At 38.3% G+C, this 19,768-nt stretch overlaps 1 protein-coding gene across 1 annotated transcript in view; it reads left to right on the top strand.

The window, feature by feature from the left end:
* ACADL (acyl-CoA dehydrogenase long chain) overlaps positions 1 to 760 on the top strand; it is a 35,549-nt gene extending 34,789 nt beyond the window's left edge. The window contains 1 exon segment of the mRNA XM_017973186.5: positions 633 to 760. The gene's annotated coding sequence lies outside the window, so the exon portion shown is untranslated.
* The last annotated feature ends 19,008 nt before the right edge of the window (positions 761 to 19,768 follow it).

The following is a 19,768-nucleotide window of genomic DNA, read 5'->3' as shown; positions in this document are numbered from 1 at the left end:
GATGATAGTTGGGGCTTTTCTTTGGTGTGGGTATGGCAATGGACTCAACCACTTCGTATTTTAATTCCACACATCGCTGAAGTTAACTATTAACCATTTCCATAAAACAAGTTACTTGCTAACTTTCTGGGAAATAATATTTCCCAGAAATATTAACTAAACTAAAGCATCAGTTTATATTCCTGATAGTGGTGGTGGGAGCGCTAGAAGATATGTATTTTTTTCTTTTGTTTTCTATAAAACAAATGGATTTCAACTTTTTTAGAAAACATATAAGAAATTAAGACAGTCTGTGCATTTCCTAATCTAAAACAGACTTTTTAAGAGTGTTATATGTGCTGAATTTTACAAAATTAAATCAGATGAAACATACTTACTGTTATTTCAAATTTATAATCTCTTTAATAAAATTAAAATAAAGCTATACAGATTATTAACATCTTAATAGTTTTTTTTACTATTATTCCAATTTAGGATGAATGCTATATTGAAAAAACAAGTAATTTATGAAGGACTTTTATTGTTTGTATTTCATTAAATTGATAGTTTAATTAATAGTTACCTGGTGAGACAAAATTTACATTTTCTAGTATCTTTTATTTATTTATTAAATCATCTTCCATTTTATCCAGAGCTTATGTGGATGCCTGAGTTCAGCCAATCTATGGTGGTGCAAATGAAATAATGAAGGAGCTGATTGCAAGAGATATTGTCTGTGACAAGTAGACATCTGCCCACATCTTGGAATCCTATTACAGCTAATCTGATTTTAAATCTACTCAAGATAAAATGTAACTCGGAAAGCAAAGAAACACTGAACATGTTTTTATATGCTCTCTCTATAGAGAAGGAAATAAAATATAAATATAAGATTAACACAGTAGAAGAAGAAATCTTTGAAACCAAAATTCTCATTTTCCAATATAAGGTTTAACTTACATTTTTTTTAATATAACCAAAGGTAAAAGATTTTCAGTTTATCTCCAAAATTCTAAAAAGCATAAATTGTTCAAATCTTCAAACCAAGGCAGAAATAATTTTATGTCATTATAGTATAAAATCATTATTAAGACAGCACATTAACTTTTAAAGGGAAAAATATAGCTTAGAATGTAAACTCATTTCAGCTACCTTTTGCTTCAAATTCCCCAAAACAGTGGGGTTTTTAAAATCGCTGTACTGCAACCTCCTATTTTTAAGCAATGGAACTCTTTCTTCAAACAAAAGCTTATGCAGAACATCTCCGTGAAACACTGTTGAGTGAGAATTGGTTTGACTGAAGCAGGAAGCCATCATGCCTTACTACCCTGAAACCCCTAGGACTCAGCTAAGCATTTGCCTAATCCTGACCAGGGAATGCCTTGGTTCTGTCAATTGCTGACAACCGAGAACACAGAATAGTCCATCATTTTTTAATTTCAAGATATTGGTACATTTTATAGGTATCAAAGCAGTGGCTTTTATTTTGTAACAGTGTATTTATTAACGATTATTTTATGTCTTCTATAAACCAGGCTGTTAATGCAATGATGACAAACAAAACTGGCAAGATAACTAAAAAATAAGTGAATAAACAAATAAGCAGTAATAAATAAAGAAGTAAATAAGTAAAAGAGATCATTTCAAGCATAAGTGCAATTTAAATAATAAAGCACTTAAAATTGAAAAGTGAAGAAATGGCATTTGATTTGAGACTTAAAAGTAATTATAAAAAATAAACAATTAATTTAAAGTAGATTTAAAAAGACAATAAATGTATTCTTACTCAACTTCGAAAACAAACATTTTATTTGGTATTGTTGATATTAAACATTATTTTTAATACAACCATTACAACTGGAGAGAGCAGAAGTAAGAAAAAATATTTTGATACCATTCTTTTTTTAATTATTATTATACTTTAAGTTCTGGGATACATGTGCAGAACATGCAAGTTTGTTACATAGGTATACATATACCATAGTGGTTTGCTGTACCAATCAACCTGTCATCTACATTAGGTATTTCTCCTAAAGCTATCCCTCCCCTATCCCTCACCCCACCACAGGCCCCACAGTGTGTGATGTTTCCCTCCTGGTGTCCACGTGTTCTCATTATTCAACTCCCACTTATGAGTGAGAACATGCAGTGTTTGGTTTTCTGTTCCTGTGTTTGTTTGCTGAAAACGATGATTTCCAGCTACACCCATGTCCCAGCAAAAGACATGAACTCATCCTTTTTATGGCGGCATAGTATTCCATGGTGTGTCTGTATCACATTTTCCTTATCCAGTCTACCATTGATGGGCATTTGGGTTGGTTCCAAGTCTTTGCTATTGTGAACAGTGCTGCAATAAACATACGTGTGCATGTGTCTTTATAGGAGAATGATTTATAATCATGGGATTACTAGGTCAAATGGTATTTCTGGTTCTAGATCCTTGAGGAATTGCTTCACTGTCTTCCACAATGACCGAACTAATTTACACTCCCACCAACAGTGTAAAAGTGTTCCAATTTCTCCACATCCTCTTCAGCATCTGACTGAATGTTTCCTGACTTTTTAATGACCACCATTCTAACTGGCATGAGATGGCATTTCATTGTGGTTTTGATTTGCATTTCTCTAGTGACCAGTGATTAGCTTTTTTTCAGATTTGTTCCTCTTTTGAGAAGTGTCTGTTCATATCCTTTGCCCACTTTTTGATGGGGTTGTTTTTTTCTTGTAAATTTGTTTGTTTCTTGTAGATTCTGGATATTAGCCCTTTGTCAGATAGATAGATTGCAAAAACTTTCTCCAGTTATGTAGGTTGCCTGTTCACTCTGATGATAGTTTCTTTTGCTGTGCAGAAGTTCTTTCATTTAATTAGATCCCATTAGTCAATTCTGGCTTTTGTTGCCATTGCTTTGGTGTTTAAGTCATGAAGCTTTTGCCCATGCCTATGTCCTGAAAGGTATTGCCTAGGTTTCATTCTAGGGTTTTTATGGTTTTGGGTCTTACATTTAAATCTTTAATCTGTTATGAGTTAATTTTTGCATAAGGTATAAGAAAGGGGTCCAGTTTCAGTTTTCTGCATATGGCTGGCCCATTTTCCTGACACCATGTATTAAATAGGCAATCCTTTCCCCATTGCTTGTTTTTGTCTGGTTTGTCAAATATCAGATGGTTGTAGATGTGTGGTTTTATTTCTGAAGCCTCTGTTAAGTTCCATTGGTCTATATATCTGTTTTGTTACCAGTACCATGCTGTTTTGGTTACTGTAACCTTGCTAGTATAGTTTGAAGTCAGGTAGCGTGATGCCTCCAAGTTAGTTCTTTTTGCTAAGTATTGTCTTGGCTATAAGGGCTCTTTTTGTTTCCATATGAAATTTACAGTACTTTTTTTTTTGTTTTTGTTTTCTAATTCTGCAAAGAAAGTCAATGGTAGCTTGATGGGGATAGCATTGAATCTATAAATTATTTTGGGCAGAATGGCCATTTTCTTGACATTTATTCTTCTTATCCATGAGCGTGGAATGTTTTTCCATTTCTTTGTGTCCTCTCTTATTTCCTTGAGTAGTGATTTGTAGTTCTCCTTGAAGAGGTCCTGGCATGAGATGGCATCTCATTGTGATACAACTTACATCCCTTGTAAGTTGTATTCCTAGGTATTTTATTCTCTTTGTAGCAACTGTGAATGGGAGTTCACTCATGATTTGACTCTGTCTCTTACTGGTGTACAGGAATGCTTGTGACTTTTGCACATTGATGTTGTATCCTGGGACTTTGCTGAAGTTGCTTATCATCTTAAGGAGATTTTGGGCTGAGTCAATGGGGTTTTCTAAATATACAATCATGTCATCTGCAAACAGAGATCATTTTACTTCCTCTCTTCCTATTTGAATACTATTTATTTTTTTCTCTTACCTGATTGCCCTGGCCAAAACCGCCAATACTGTGTTGAATAGCAGTGGTGAGAGAGGGCATCCTTGTCTTATGCTGGTTTTCAAAGGGAATGCTTCCCTTTGTAAATAGCTCTTATTATTTTGAGATACATTCCATCAATATATAGTTTATTGAAAGTTTTTAGCATGAAAGGGTGTTGAATCTTATTGAAGGCCTTTTCTGCATCTATTGAGATAATAATGTGGTTTTTGTCATTGTTTCTGTTTATGTGATGGATTACTTTTATTGATTTGCATATGTTGAACCAGGCTTGCATACCAGGGATGAAGCCAACTTGATTGTGGTGGATAAGGTTTTTTACATGCTGCTGGATTTGGTTTGCCAGTATTTTACTGAGGATTTTCGCATTGAAAATTGCTGAGAAGAATGAATATTCTATCTGTTTGGGGTGGAGAGTTCTGTAGATGTGTAATAGGTTCACTTGGTCGAGAGCTAAGTTCAAGTCCTGAATATCCTTGTTAATTTTCTCTCTCATTGGTCTGTCTAATATTGACAGTGGGGTGTTAAAGTCTCCCACTATCATTGTGTGGGAGTCTAATTCTCTTTGTAGTTCTTTAAGAATTTGCTTTATGAATCTGTGTGCTCCTGTATTGGGTATATATATATTTGGGATGGTTAGTTCTTGTTGCCTTGATCTCTTTACCATTATATAATGCCCTTGTTTGTCTCTTTTGATCTTTGTTGGTTTAAAGTCTGTTTTATCAGATACTAGGATTGCAACCTAGTATCAAATACTAGGATTGCAACCTTTTCTTTGCTTTCCATTTGCTTGGTAAATATTCTTCCATCCCTTTATGTTGAGTCTATGTGCGTCTTTGCTCATGAAATTGGTCTCCTGAATACAGAACACTGATGGGTCTTGACTCTTTATCCAATCTGCCAGTCTGTGTCTTTTAATTGGGGCATCTATTCCATTTACATTTAAGGTTAATATTATTATGTGTGAATTGGATCCTGTCGTTATGATGCTAGCTGGTGTTTTGCCTGTTAGTTGATGCAGTTTCTTCATAGTGTTGATGGTCTTTACAATTTGGTATGTGTTTGTAGTGGCTGGTACTGTTTTTTTCTTTCCATATTTAGTGCTTCCTTCAGAAGCTTTTGTAAGGCAGGCCTGGTGCTGACAAAAATCTCTCAGCATTTGCTTGTCTGTAAAGGATTTTTGTTTCTCCTTCACTTGTGAAGTTTAGGTTGGCTGGATATGAAATTCTGGGTTGAAAACTCTTTTCTTTAAGAATGTTGAATATTGGCCCCCACTGTCTTCTGGCTTGTAGGGTTTCTCCAGAGAGATCCACTGTTAGTCTGATGGGCTTCCTTTTGTGGGTAATCCAATCTTTCTCTCTGGCTGCCCTTAACATTTGTTCCTTCATTTCAGCCTTGGTGAATCTGACATTATGTGTCTTGGGGTTGCTCTTCTCAATGAGTATCTTTGTGGTATTCTCTGTATTTCCTGAATTTGAATGTTGGCCTGACTTGCTAGGTTGGGAAGTTTTCCTGGATAATATAACTTGGTTCCATTTTCCCCATCACTTTCAAGTACAACAATCAAACATAGGTTTGGTCTTTTCACAAAGTCCCATATTTCTTGGAGGCTTTGTTAGTTCCTTTTTAATCTTTTTTCTCTAATCTTGTCCTCATGCTTTATTTCATTAAGTTTATCTTCAGTCTCTGATATATTTTCTTGATCAATTTGACTATTTATAGTTGTATATGCTTCACAAAATTCTCATGCTATGTTTTTCAGCTCCATTGGGTCATTTATGTTCTTCTCTAAACTGGTTATTCTAGTTAGCAATTCCTCTAACCTTTTTTTTTTTTTGAGACAGAGTTTTGCTTTTGTTACCCAGGCTAGGGTGCAATGGCATGATCTCAGCTCACCACAACCTCCGCCTCCTGGGTTCAGGCAATTCTCCTGCCTCAGCCTCCTGAGTAGCTGGGATTACAGGCACGCGCCACCATGCCCAGCTAATTTTTTGTGTTTTTAGTAGAGACGGGGTTTCACCATGTTAACCAGGATGGTCTCAATCTGTTGACCTCGTGATCCACCCGCCTCGGCCTCCCAAAGTGCTGGGATTACAGGCGTGAACCACTGCGCCCGGCCCTCCTCTAACCTTTTTTCAAGGTTCTTAGCTTCCTTGCATTGGGTTAGAACATGCTCCTTTAGCTCGGAGGAGTTTGTTATTACCCACCTTCTTAAGCCTACTTCTCTCAATTCATCAAATTCATTCTCCATCCAGTTTTGTTCCCTTGCTGGCAAGGAATTGTGATACTTTGGAGGAGAAGAGGCATTCTGGATTTTGGAATTTTCAGCCTTTTTGTGATGGTTTTTTTCTCATCTTTGTGGATATATCTACCATTGGTCTTTGATGTTGGTGACCTTTGGATGGTGTTTCTATGTGGACATCTTGTTTGATGTTGATGCTATTCCTTTCTGTTAGTTTTCCTTCCAACAGTCAGACCTCTCTGCTGCAGGTCTGCTGGTGCTGGAGGTCCAATCCAGACCCTGTTTGCCTGGGTATCACCAGCAGAGGCTGCAGAACAGCTGTTCTCACTGTTTCTCCTCTGGAAGCTTCATCCCAGAGGGGCACCCTCCAGATGCCAGCCAGAGTTCTCCTCTATGAGGTGTCTGTTGACCCCTGCTGGGAGGTGTCTCCTAGTCAGGAGACACAGGGGTCAGGGACCCACTTCAGGGGGCAGTCCGTCCCTTAGCAGAGCTCTAGCACTGTGCTGGGAGATCTGCTGCTCTCTTCAGAGCTGGCAGGTAGGCACATTTAAGTCTGCGGAAGCTGCACCCACAGCCACCCCTTCCCCAAGGTGCTCTGTTTCAGGCATATGGGAGTTTTATCTATAACTGGGGCTGCTGCCTTTCTTTCAGAGATGCCCTGCCCAGAGAGGGGGGGATGGCTACAGCAACTTTGCTGAGCTGTGGTGAGCTCCACCCAGTCTGAACTTCCCCATGGCTTTGTTTACACTGTGAGCTGTGAGGGGAAAACCACCTACTCAAGCCTCAGCAATGGCAGATGCCCCTCCCCCCACCAAGCTCTAGTGTCCCAAGTTAACTTCAAACTGCTGTGCTGGCAGCGAGAATTTCAACCCAGTGGATCTTTTTTTTTTTTTTTTTTGAGACGGAGTTTTGCTCTTGTTACCCAGGCTGGAGTGCAATGGCGCGATCTCGGCTCACCACAACCTCCGCCTCCTGGGTTCAGGCAATTCTCCTGCCTCAGCCTCCTGAGTAGCTGGGATTACAGGCGCACGCCACCATGTCCAGCTAATTTTTTGTATCTTTAGTAGAGACAGGGTTTCACCATGTTGACCAGGATGGTTTCGATATCTTGACCTCGTGATCCACCCACCTCGGCCTCCCAAAGTGCTGGGATTATAGGCTTGAGCCACTGCGCCAGTGGATCTTAGCTTGCTGGGATCCATGGAGGTGGGATCTGCTAAGCTAGACCACTTAGCTCCCTGGCTTCAGCCTCCTTTCCAGGGGAGTGAACAGTTGTGTGTCACCAGGTTATGGAAAAAGAAACTCCTGCAGCTAGCTCAATGTCTGCCCAAATGGGTGCCCAGTTTTGTGCTTAAAACCCAGGGCCCTTGTTGTGTAGGCACCCAAGTGAATCTCCTGCTCTGTGCATTGTGAGGACCATGGGAAAAGCATAGTTTCTGGGCTGGAATGCAGCATTCCTCACAGCACAGTCCCTTACAGCTTCCCTTGGCTAGGGGAGGGAGTTCCCTGACCCCTTGTGCTTCCCAGGTGAGGTGACACCCGACCCTGCTTCAGCTCACCCTCTGTAGGTTGCACCCATTGTCTAACCAAGTATCAGTGAAATAAACTGGGTACCTCAGTTGGAAATGCAGATATCACCTGCCTTCAGTGTTTATCTTGCTGGGAGCTGCAGACTGGAGCTGTTCCTATTAGGCCATCTTGTCAGCTACCAATACCATTCTTTTCTAGAATTAAACAGCTTTGATTTGCTCTTGGGCAGAAGTTTGTATAATTGCCAGCTTAGGATCTTTCTCATATGCAACATGGATTAAAATAAAAATTTATTATATTTTATGGTATTTGTGATTTTCACTTCCCTCCTACTGCCTGAAATTGATATAGGACTTGATGGACCCCTTGCACACTGTCACAGTTCATTGCAGCCTCTTTCCCTTTTACTCCTAATCTTGAAAAAACTAGATTTTAGGAATAAAACATCTGTAGGATAAAAAGTAAATTAGTACAGTAGGAAAAGCCCATTGTATAGAGATGGACAGAGTTAGGTTTGAATGATTACCATTTAGGAGCCACTGAACCTTGGGCATGTTGTTTACCTTCCCAGGATTTTGTCAGGTGCAAATGATGAAAGAAACCCCATTGAAACTAAGCAAAAACTTAGGTATAGTTGCTTAAAATTATTGCAGAGCAGCTCATATAAAGACCTGTAGGAACTGGGGTCTCAAGGGCCTGTTTCTGGAGCTTAGAACTGCCAGCATTTATGCTATATCCATTTATTTCTACGTTTCTTTGTAAATTGGCCTAATGGACTCTGTAGAAGACCTTCATTATGAGTCCTATAAAAATGACCTTGTGCTGCTTCAGGCCTGCACGTGTCATTATGAGGTAGGGGAGAATGGACTATGATTGACAATTCCATCAGGAATATGTGGACTGGGAGAGGCTGTCTCTGAAGCAGGGTGGTCTTATCAAAAGAAAGGGAACAAAAAAGGCTGCTGGGCAAACCTAAATCTCTCTCCTCTCTTCCTCTCTCACACACATGCATGCACACATACACAGTGATTACAGTCCTCTAGAGCTAGGAATAGGTTCTAGTAATTTTTGTATGCAGAAAGTGACAAGATTTCTAAGGTAGGATATTTTCTTGCAATGATCACTGGGATATTTTCTATCTTTTCTAAGCCAGTGGTTTTATCTTACCAACTACAGTCTTATTTTACACCCCCAAAAGAAGCATGTTTTCTATCATGGGCTTAAAGCTGAAACAAAAAAAGGGAATTCACAATGTGCTTCTTAATCTTTCATTTGGTTTTCATTTCTTAAACAGCTAATCTTTGTGTTTTGCTTGTGTGGCTTTGATTGTTGTCCCCTAGGGAGGGAACTTATCATCTATATCTCATGCAGTGCTGAGTGCTCAAGAAATGATAAATAATAATGCCCAAAAGAAGAGGCTGGACCAACACAGCAAGAAAGAAACACTGTCTAAATATAAATGAGACTTTAAAAGCCTGAGTAATTTTGTTTTTTGGCTGAGATTTTTAGGATCATGATTGCTTTAAAATTACTCTTGCCCTTTGTTTCTTTGATGGTGTCATTGGAAACTGTTTTGATTTGCTATTTTAAAATCTAATTCTTCAAATTTTTACTAATCTAGTAATTCTAGTAGCTTATTACTCAAAGTATAAAATTTCTAGTAGACTGTTTTTCTCATTTTAATATTATTTTGGGCACACACAGCATTGATTTATTTGGAGTCATTGGAAAGATTCGACATTGAGATTGAACTATAGGTCTATGTCTGCTGCTTTACAATAAAAGTGGAAAAGAAGTTACACTCTAATTTTTAACATGTCATTTTTAAGAAAAAATTATGGAAAACTTCAGACATACTAAAAAATAGAGTACAATATTATGAACTTCGGCTTCAACATTTGCTAATCTTTCCTTTTTCCTCACATATTATAAGGCAAATCCAAGACTTAATGCTACTTCACAAACACAAATATATTTCAGAATATGTATCTAGCTAAGGTTATTATCATATTTTAAAAACACTTAAATTTAATATATAATTCCAAGTTCACATTGAATTTTCTTTGTCTACATCAAAAATGCCTTTTTTAGTTTATTCAAATCAGAATCTGAACAAGGTTCACAAATTGTATTTTGCTATGTTGTCTCCTAAGTCTCTTTCTCTTTTTAAATAGCAGTCCTCCCTTTTTTCCTTTTTCTTTCTCTTTATAAATTTTATTTTAAAAGTTAACATATAGCATATTTTTCCTTTTTGGTAGTTGTACATACAGTAAAATTGCCTTTTTTTGGTTCTCTGAATTTTAGCATTTATAGGTTGATGTGATCACCCCCACAATTAGGATATACAGAACAGTCCTATCACCCTCAAAAAACTCCCTCAACAGTCTTTTCATGTAAAAAAATTCTGCCCTTTATAGTCAAACCCTCTCCACGTGTATTACTGATGGCACTCACTGTAATCTCTGTCTTTACAGTTTTGTCATTTTGAGATGGTCATAAAAATGGAATCATATGTGTATGTAACCTTTTGAGAATGAATCCTTTCTCTTAGCAAAATACATTTATGATCCATGCATGTCACATGAGTCAATAGCTTGTTGGTTTTTTGGTGCTAACTCTAGGCATGTACCACAGTTTATTCATTCACCTATTTACAGACACATTGGTTAAGATTAAATCTTAACTTCTTGTTAAGGTTAAATATCCAGGAGAGGACTTGTGTCACATGGCAAGGGTGTGTTTAAACTTACAAAACTGTTTTTCCAGAGTGCTCATACCACATTGCTGAGTAACCAGCAATGTAAGAGTTCCAGTTTCTTTAAATCATCTCCAGCACTTAGATTTTTTTATTTTTGCCATTCTAATAGGTATGTTATAGTATGTCACCATGGTTTTAATCACGTAGAACAATATATCATGTGCTTACTTGCCTTTCACAGATTACCTTCTAATAGGTATGTAGTAGTATTAAATTAAATTAAATCTTGACATCTTGTTAAGGTTAAATATCCAGGAGAGGACTTGTGTCGCATGGTAAGTGTGTGTTTAAACTTACAAGAAACTGCCAAACTGTTTTTCCAGAGTGCTCATACCACTTTGCTGACCAACCAGCAATGTAAGAGTTCCAGTTACTTTGAATCTTCTCCAGCACTTTGATTTTTTATTTTTGCCATTCTAACAGGTGTGTAATAGTATGTCACCATGTCTAATCAAGCAGAACAATATATCATGTGCTTATTTGCCTTTCACATATTACTTTTCTTTATTTTTTTTTGGGAGGAAGGCAGGAAGGGAGGGAAGGAGGAAGGGAGGGAGGAAGGAAGGGATTAAGGAAGGAAGGAAGGGAGGAAGGGGGAAGGAGGGAGGGAGGAAGGGATTAAGGAAGGAAGGAAGGGAGGAAGGGGGGAGGGAGGGAGGGAGGGAGGAAGGGAGGGAGGGAAGGGAAGGAAGGAAATCAAGCAATGAGAGAGACATTGCCAACCTGGATCTAGAGGTTTACAAGTTGATTTCTTTTTTTTTTTTTTTTTGAGAGAAGGAAAGAAAAAAAAATGAGTAAAGGAGAGGAAGAAAGAGGAAGAGAAAGAGAGAGGGTGAATGGAAATATTGCTTTATTCTGAAAAAAAATGGGTATTAATAATGGCCAATCAATGTTTCATTTAAACCTATGAGTAGGTGTGATGTGGTATTGACAAGAATATATATTTTGTGTATTTGAAGTGGAGAGCTCTATAAATATTTATATAAATATATAAATATTTATATAAACAAGTTTACTTGTTCCGGATCTGAGTTCGAGTTCTTGATATCCTTATTAATTTTCTGTCTCATTGACTCTAAGTTTCTATGTATCTGGGTGTTAGGATCATTAGCTCTTGTTGTTGCATCGATCCTTTTACCACTATATCTTTGTTGCTTTAAAATCTGTTTTATCCGATACGAAAATTGCAACTCCTGCTTTTTATTTATTTATTTATTTATTTTTGCTCTCCATTTGGTTGGTAAATCTTTCTCCATCCCTTTGTTTTGAGTCTTTGTGTATCCTTGCATGTGAAACAGGTCTGGATGTAACATGCCGTTGGGTTTTGGCTGTGTCTTTTGACTGGGGGATTTAGTCGATTTAAATTTAGGGTTACTGCCATTTGATGTTAACTGGCTGTTTTATCCATTCATTGATGTAAATTCTTCTTTATGTTGGTGCTCTTTACTTTTTGGTATATTTTTAGAAAGGCTAATACTGGTTGTTTCTTTCTGTGTGTAATGCTTCTTTCAGAAGCTCTTGTAAAGCAGGCCTTGTGGTAATAAAATCTGAGTACTTGCTTGTTCATAAAAGATTTTATTTTTCCTCAGTTGTGAAGCTTAGTTTGGCTGGATATGAAATTCTGGGCTGAAGGTTCTGTTCTTTGAGGATGTTGAATATTGGCCCCCACTCTCTTCTGGCTTGCAGAGTTTCTGCTGAGAGATCTGCTGTAAGTCTGATAGGCTTGCCTTTATGGGTAACCTGACCTTTCTCTCTGGCTGCCCTTAGTATTTTCTCCTTCGTTTCAACCCTGGTGAATCTAACGATTATGTGCCTTGAGGTTGCTCTTCTTGAGGAATATCTTTGTGGTGTTCTCTGTTACCTGGGGTTGAATATTGACCTGCTTTGCTAGTTTAGGAAAATTTTCCTGAATAATATCCTGAAGGATATTTTCCAGCTTGGATTCATTCTCTCTGTCGCATTCAGGTACATCTATCAAACGTAAATTTGGTCTTTTCACATAGTCCCACATTTCTTGGAGACTTTGCTCATTCCTTTTTATCCTTTTTTCTCTAATCTCATCTTCTCTTTTTATTTCATTAAGTTGGACTTTGACCTCTGATATCCTTTCTTCTGCTTGAACAATTCGAGTCTTTAAACCTGTGCATACTTCTCGGAGTTCCTGTATTGTATTCTTCAGTTCCATTAATTCACTTATATTCTTCTCTAAGTTGTCTATTCTCAATAGGATTTCGTCAAACCTTTTTTCAAAGTTCTTAGTTTCTTTACGTTGGGCTACAACATGTTCTTTTAACTCACAGAAGTTTCTTGTTATCCATTCCCTGAAGCGTGATTCTGTTATTGGGATGCGCTCGTTCTCCATCAAGCCTTGTTCCATTGTTGATGTGGAACTGTGATCATCTTTAGAGGGAGAGGTGTGCTGATTTTGAGTATTCTTAGCTTTTTTACGCTGGTTTCTTCCCATCATTGTAAATTTATCCTCCTGTCATCTTTGAAATTACCAACTTTCAGATTAGGTCTCTTGAGTGGACGTCCAAGTTTTTAGTTCCCAGGGCCAGAACGGCGGCGTTAAGACTGATGGTGCTTTGCTGCCCAGGATTCTCCCATCTGGCTTCCCTCTTGTGTCCGTAATAGGCGACTCTGCCTTCCTGGGGCTCCAAACCTCGGTCAGAAGGGGCACCAGTCTTGTTTACTCTGCGCCGAGAGCTGCCGCGCCGAGGTGCCATCACAGCCGCTGTGCCGGCCTCAGGAGTCATGCTGGGGACCCGTGTGGGTCCTCCAAACCTTGGTCAGAAGGAGAGCCAGCCCTGTTTACTCTGCTTTGAGAGCTGCTGCGCTGAGGTGCCAGCGAAACCGCTGCGCTGGCCACAAGAGTTGCGCTGGTGACCCGTGTGACTCCTCCACTGGGGATCTTCTGCTCCGTGACCAGAATTTGTCTGAAAGTGTGGCGTCCTTTAATTCTCTGCACTTTCACATAGAGCTGCAATCCTGAGATGTTAGCAATCGGCCATCTTGGATCGTTCCTCCACATATTACCTTGCTTTTGTGGATTTTTTAATTGTGTTATTTGTTTTCTTTATGTTGACTTTTGAAAATTCTTTATATATTCTGGATACTGTCAAGTACAAGGCAAAGCTAGGTTAACAGATTCAGCTGCAAAAAAAACAAGACCTTTTAAGACTCAGTTTATTGCTTATATAGAGAATAAAAAGAAGAATAGCTAAAGGAGCCAGCTCTTTGTTACCTTTGTATAGGAAACAGTGAAACAAAAGAGGCCAGATGACCACAGCAAGAATAATAAGATACCATGTTGCTGAGGAACCCATTGCATGATACTGCTAAGCAGTTTTATAGCTGCATTTATGCCTTAAAGATAGCAAGGCAGAAAGCCTTGTACCTCATCAGAAACCATAAGATAACGACAAAGCGTCTTTTGACAGCCTTCTTGGTATAGATGGAAGCTAGTGAGAAATGGCCATGTAGCAAGCCCCCATGCTTTCCTGTTCCACGAGGATCACAAAGCATTCTGCCAAGTTTCAGCTGCCTTTCATGCCTTCCCTATGTGGCCTGTATGGAAACTATTGTCAGCTGCTGTGGAGCTGTTCCACTATAGATACATATTATTAGATATGTGGTTTGCAAATACTTTCTCACTGTTCATTCTCTTAACGTTGATTTTTCAGAGAGAAAGTTTTTAAATTTTGATGAATATTAATTTACCATTTTTTAATTTTGTGGGTCATGAATTTGGTATCATGTCTAAGAAATCTGTACCCAAACCCAAATCATAAGGTTTTTCTTTCTATGTTTTCTTCTAAGAAGATTATATGTTACATCGTTTATTTAGATCTATATTTCCTTTAGTAACTTTTTTTATAAGGCATGAAGTTTCATGTTAAGGCTCACTTTTGTTGCACATAAATGTCTAATGTTTCAACACTACTTATTGAAAAGAGTATCTTTTTAGACTGGATAAAGAAAATGTGGTACATATATACAATGGAATACTATGCAGCCACAAAAAAATGAGATCATGCCCATTGCAGGGATGTGGATGGAGCTGGAGGCCATTATCCTTAGCAAACTAACTCAGGAACAGAAAAACAAATTCTGTATGTTCTCACTTATAAGTTAGAGGTAAATGATGAGAAAACATGAACACATAGAGGGAAACAACACACACTGGGGCCTTTTGGAGAATGGAGGGTGGGAGGAGAGAGAGGATCAGGAAAAACAACTAATGGATACTAGGCTTAATACTTGAGTGATGAAATAATCTGAATGCAAACCCCCATGACACAAGTTTACCTATGTAACACATCTGCACTTGTACCCCTGAACTTAAAATGTTTAAAAAGAAGTAACAAAACTTTTTGGGGGGAAAATTTGTTAAAAAAAAAAAAGAAAGAAAGAAAGAAAAGAAAAAGAAATAAAGGGCATCCACATTGGAAAGGAAGAAGTCAAATTATCCTTGTTTGTACATATGATTTTATGTTTGGAAAAACCTAGAGCCTTCACCAAAAAAAAAAAAAAAAAAAAACACTATTAAAACTGATAAATAAATTCAGTAAGTTGCAGGATACAAAATCGACATACAAAAATCAGTAGCATTTGTATATGCTAACCGTATACAATCTAGAGAAGAAATCAAGAACGTAAACTCATTTACAATAGCTACAAGTAAAATAAAATGTCTAGGAATTAACTTATCCACATGATGAAGTTGTAGAATTGTTGAGAGGGACTCAGGAGAGTCACCTTAAAGGCCCTGTTTGCTTTCTGCTTTTCTTTCTGCCTGCTGCCTGGGAAATGGATCATTATGGTGGGGGGTCCAGCAGCCATCTTGGACAGTGAGATTGCTTTGAAAATGGAAGCCAGGGCTGAGAATGGAGAAGAGAAAATAATAGAAAGGAGCCTGGGTCTCTGGTGACTTTGTGGAGCTGTTATAACAGTTCTGGGATACTTACTTGTAGACTACTTTTACTTTTATTTTATTTTTTATTTTTTTTATTTTTTTGCGGGGTTTGGAATAACTCCGTTTGTCCCTATGCGACTACTTTTACTGTGTTTCATTGATTTTAAGATTCCCTATTTATGTATCATTAAAAAAAAGCCCTGCCAATCAAAATCATACAATACTTTCTTACTGATGAACTGTGAAGTTATTCTGATCTCTGAAATGTTAAAGCAGGAAAATAAAATATGTTGGAGGATTAACCCTTCTGTTTTTAAGCTATTATTATTTTGACTTTTCTCATACATTACACACAGCCTATCTTCCTAGTTTTTAATTTTTCTGCCTGTCTACATTTTGGACTGTGAACTTTTTGAGGTTTCTTAGCCCACTTTCATTAGGGAGTTCCTATTTTAAGTATATATTGATGAGTTTTGACAAATGCATGCACCCATTTGACTTCCACCATGATCAAGACGTAGAACATTTTTATCACCCTTTAATCCCATCCCAGTCAATTCTCCCCACCCCAGCCCTAAAAAACCACTGATCTGTTTTCTGTCGTTGTTGGTTAGATTTGCCTTTCTCTAGAGCTTTATATAAAGAGATTCATACAATATTTATGATTTTTTTGTCTGACTTCTTTCACTCAGCATACTGTTTGAGATTCATCCCATATTGTTTTATATATCAGCAGTTATGTACCATCATTTCCTTATCCTTTTTTTTCTTTTTTTTGGAGACAGAGTTTCACTCTTGTTGCCCAGGCTGGAGTGTAGTGGTGCCATCTCGGCTCACTGCAACCTCCCCCTCCCAGGTTCAAGCAATTCTCCTGCCTCAGCCTCCCAGGGATTACAGGCATGTGCCATCATGCCCGGCTAATTTTGTATTTTTAGTAGAGACAGGGTTTCACCATGTTGGTCAGGCTGGTCTTGAACTCCTGACTTCAGGTGATCCATCTGTCTCGGGCCTCCCAAAGTGCTGGGATTACAGGTGTGAGCCACCGCACCCGACTATTTGTTTTTTCAATGGTGATGGATCTTAGGATTGTTTCCAGTTTGAGGCTGTTGTGAATAAAAGTGCTCTGGTTATTCACACACAGAGGGGGTCATTTTTTGTTCACCTGAAGTCATGGACCAGTTCTGCACTCTGTTATACCTAGCCCTGGTTCGAAGAATCTTAGGTCTTGCTACCTACTTCTACCCTTTGTCTGCTTGTCTATAGGTACTGGTTAGTTAAATCTAAATCTGTCCTGAGTAGGAATTATCATGTTTAGTCCCTCTGCTTCTCCTATTTCCCTAAACCTAATCATAAAAAAATTAAATATACTGGAATATAACAGTGGGGACAGTTTCTCAGGGCATAGAAATATAGAGAAATAGATAGTGCCAGCTCCACTAGAATAGAATAGAATAGAATAGAATATAGAAAATAGAAAATAGAATAGAATAGAATAGAATAGAATAGAATAGAATAGAATAGAATAGAATAGCTTTCTATTCTGTGCGACATAGTGAGGAAAGAATTCTGGCTTTGGACCCAGTGAGGTCAGTCTTCAAATCCAACTTGGGCCATTTATTAGTATAAGAATCTAGGTACATTAATCTCACTGGGCTTCATTTTTTTTTTTTTTTACCTGGAAAATGAATATAGCATTCACTTTGCAGGATATGAAAATTAAGTTATCCAGTTAACAAATATGTGTTCAGAATCTACATGTGTGGGGCCCTGTCCTTAGCTCTGGGGATACAGCAATGAGCAAACCAGCAAAAGTGTCTGACCTCATGGAGTTTACGGTCTAGTTTAGAGTGATAGACAGCAGAAGTAAAAGAATCAAAATCTATGTTACATTAGAAGATGATAAGTGCTATGGAGAAAAACAAAGTAAGGAAGGGGGATAGAAAAGCCCCTTCTTGGCTGTGAGTTGCTTGAAATTAAAGACCGATCCTTCTTCTTTATCTCTAGCATTTATCACCCTGTCAGCAATACTAAGCGTTGCATGAATGTTTCTTGAGTGAAAGGAATGACTGAATAAAAACCAGTATTAAAGAGAGAAGTTTATCTCATGAAATCATTGTAATACTGCTTACCTGGACATTTTTACATGCTTCCAGATAGGTAATTATTATGTCAGCAAGAATGGTGCCCTTTACTTCTCCTTGTTCTTTCTGGATTTTAAAATGTTCTATTCTTACCACTGTTATATTTTTTATTGGAAATCAGAATGCTTTTAATGTACCTTCTAAATAATATATCCTGGATTTAAAAAAAATATTAACTACATGCAGTTTTGGGGCTGTTGCTGAGTAATATAGAAAATAATTTGACAAATGATTCAGTATGCCATTTTTTGTAATAAGAACTGATATTCTATAGTGTCTGGAAAACTGGCATGCATATGCTACAAATAATAAAATCAATCTTTAGAACAATATTCAGTGTCAAGGGGCAGTGTGCTTAATATGTAGCTAAATGGGATTAAAAAACCAGTATGAGCAGTGTCATCTCATACACATAAAATACAGCAGGCCTTGTATGTGATTGTGGTTTTCTTCTTTGTGCTTTCCTATGAATTTTATATCAAACCCGTATTATTTTGTTAACCATCTCCCCACATTCTGAATATAAAAAGAAAAGGGAAAGTGTACATATATGACAGCTTGATAGGTTGAAATATTTAACATCTGTAAAATTTGGCAGGTGGCAGGACTGACTAGAAGATTAAAAAATTAATCTGGAGTATTGGAAACAGCCTACCTCCAGTGGCTACATGATAAACAAATTAGATAATACATGTAGAAATGCTGTATGCATTACTACTTGTGTAAATACAAAGCTTAATCCCTTTGTCATCCACTATATACTCCATGAGGACAGGGACTTTTACATACAACTCACTTTCAAAGTCTTTTAAACATCCAACTCAAATCCAGAATCTTCTTTTGATCTATCTTAATACATGCTTATTAGGCATCTCAGACTGCTAATTACAAAAACAAAACTTTAAAAACTACTTTACTCATTTTTGGATTTCTGTCCCTAAGGAATAGGACAGTCCTTTGAATATGGTAAATATTCAATAAATATTTTCTGATTTTATTATTTTTCACAACATCATTAGCTTACAACTTTTACTACGATGAAAGTAAATCAATTTCCTAAAACTCTTCCCTTGCCCATATTGAGGTACAATTATTCAGTAATTTAAAAAATTACCTCCAATAAATGCAGCTTGTCATAAAAATTATTTCAGTAACATCACAATCTACTAGAATCACCAGGAACAAGTAAATAATTTTCTAATTCGTTATCTATGTTGCGGATTACGCTTTGTTATGACTGCAATCCTTGGATTCCCCCGCTTCCTCCCTACCCCCCGCCCAAATTGATAAGGTTAAAATAATGGCAATTATCCTTCTGGCTTGAAAAACCTAGTACTCTTCCTTCCTTAAATAATTTCATGTGTAAATTAGCTGCTTAGGAAAGACTGTGATACAACATCTCAGAAGCTATATTTAGAGCTAACTTAAAAAAAAAATTCGAGTGCACGGGGAAGAGCCCGGGTGCAGGTTTGTTTTGCGCTAAGTGGAGCACGGGGCAGGTGTGAGACGCTTAGAAGTGTTTTTGTGTGTTCCTGACCAACTATCTCCACATAAACTCCGTTTATTCATTTGACAGCGCTACTGCAGAGGTAACAAGTCCAGCGCCACTCAAGCCAGATTTGTAGAGACTTAAAAATGCTTTCTCGGGTCTTGCTACCTACCTTTCGTGGTTTTTTTATTTAAATCATAAACCACCCAGTTGGATACAAGGCAAATTTGTCCCCTACTTCAGGGCTCCTCTGAGGTCAGAAAGAATTATGAGTGGATTTGAGCGCACGGAATAAAAGCAAACGCACGGAGAAGCGTGGACTTGACAACTGAGAGAAATCTCTTAAAACTCGCCTCCGCAGTGGCGCGTAAAAGCCGCAGACGACGGTAGTAGTCGAGGCCCCCGCGCCGGCGGCAGAGAGTGAATTCGCCTGACTTTTCCTCAGCGCTTTGTTTTTCCTGTCACTGAGGGACAAAAATAGCAAAGCAGGAGTGGGAAGTCGCCCGGCCGTGTTTTTTTTTTTCCGGGTTGGCACTGGGAAAGAGAAAGGAGGAAGCAGGAGCGGCGCCGAACCCGCCCCGAGGGAGCCGAGGCAACCCCTGCAGCAGAGTTCAGGGCTTCGGGCTCCTACCACTTCCAGAACACTCCAGGCCGCTTCTGCAGGTCCCGCCCCCTGCCGGGGTTTCCCCGCCACCCGCTTCATTTGCATGGCGCTGCCCCTCCCCCGTTGCCATTGGCCGGCGCCGGGCCCCGCCCACTGCTCATCTACAGCGGCAGGGTTCCGTCCCCCC

This window comes from Callithrix jacchus, chromosome 6 (genome assembly GCF_049354715.1).
Source record: "Callithrix jacchus isolate 240 chromosome 6, calJac240_pri, whole genome shotgun sequence".
NCBI classification, from domain to species: Eukaryota; Metazoa; Chordata; class Mammalia; order Primates; family Cebidae; genus Callithrix; species Callithrix jacchus.
This window is presented reverse-complemented; position numbering and strand designations above follow the sequence as displayed.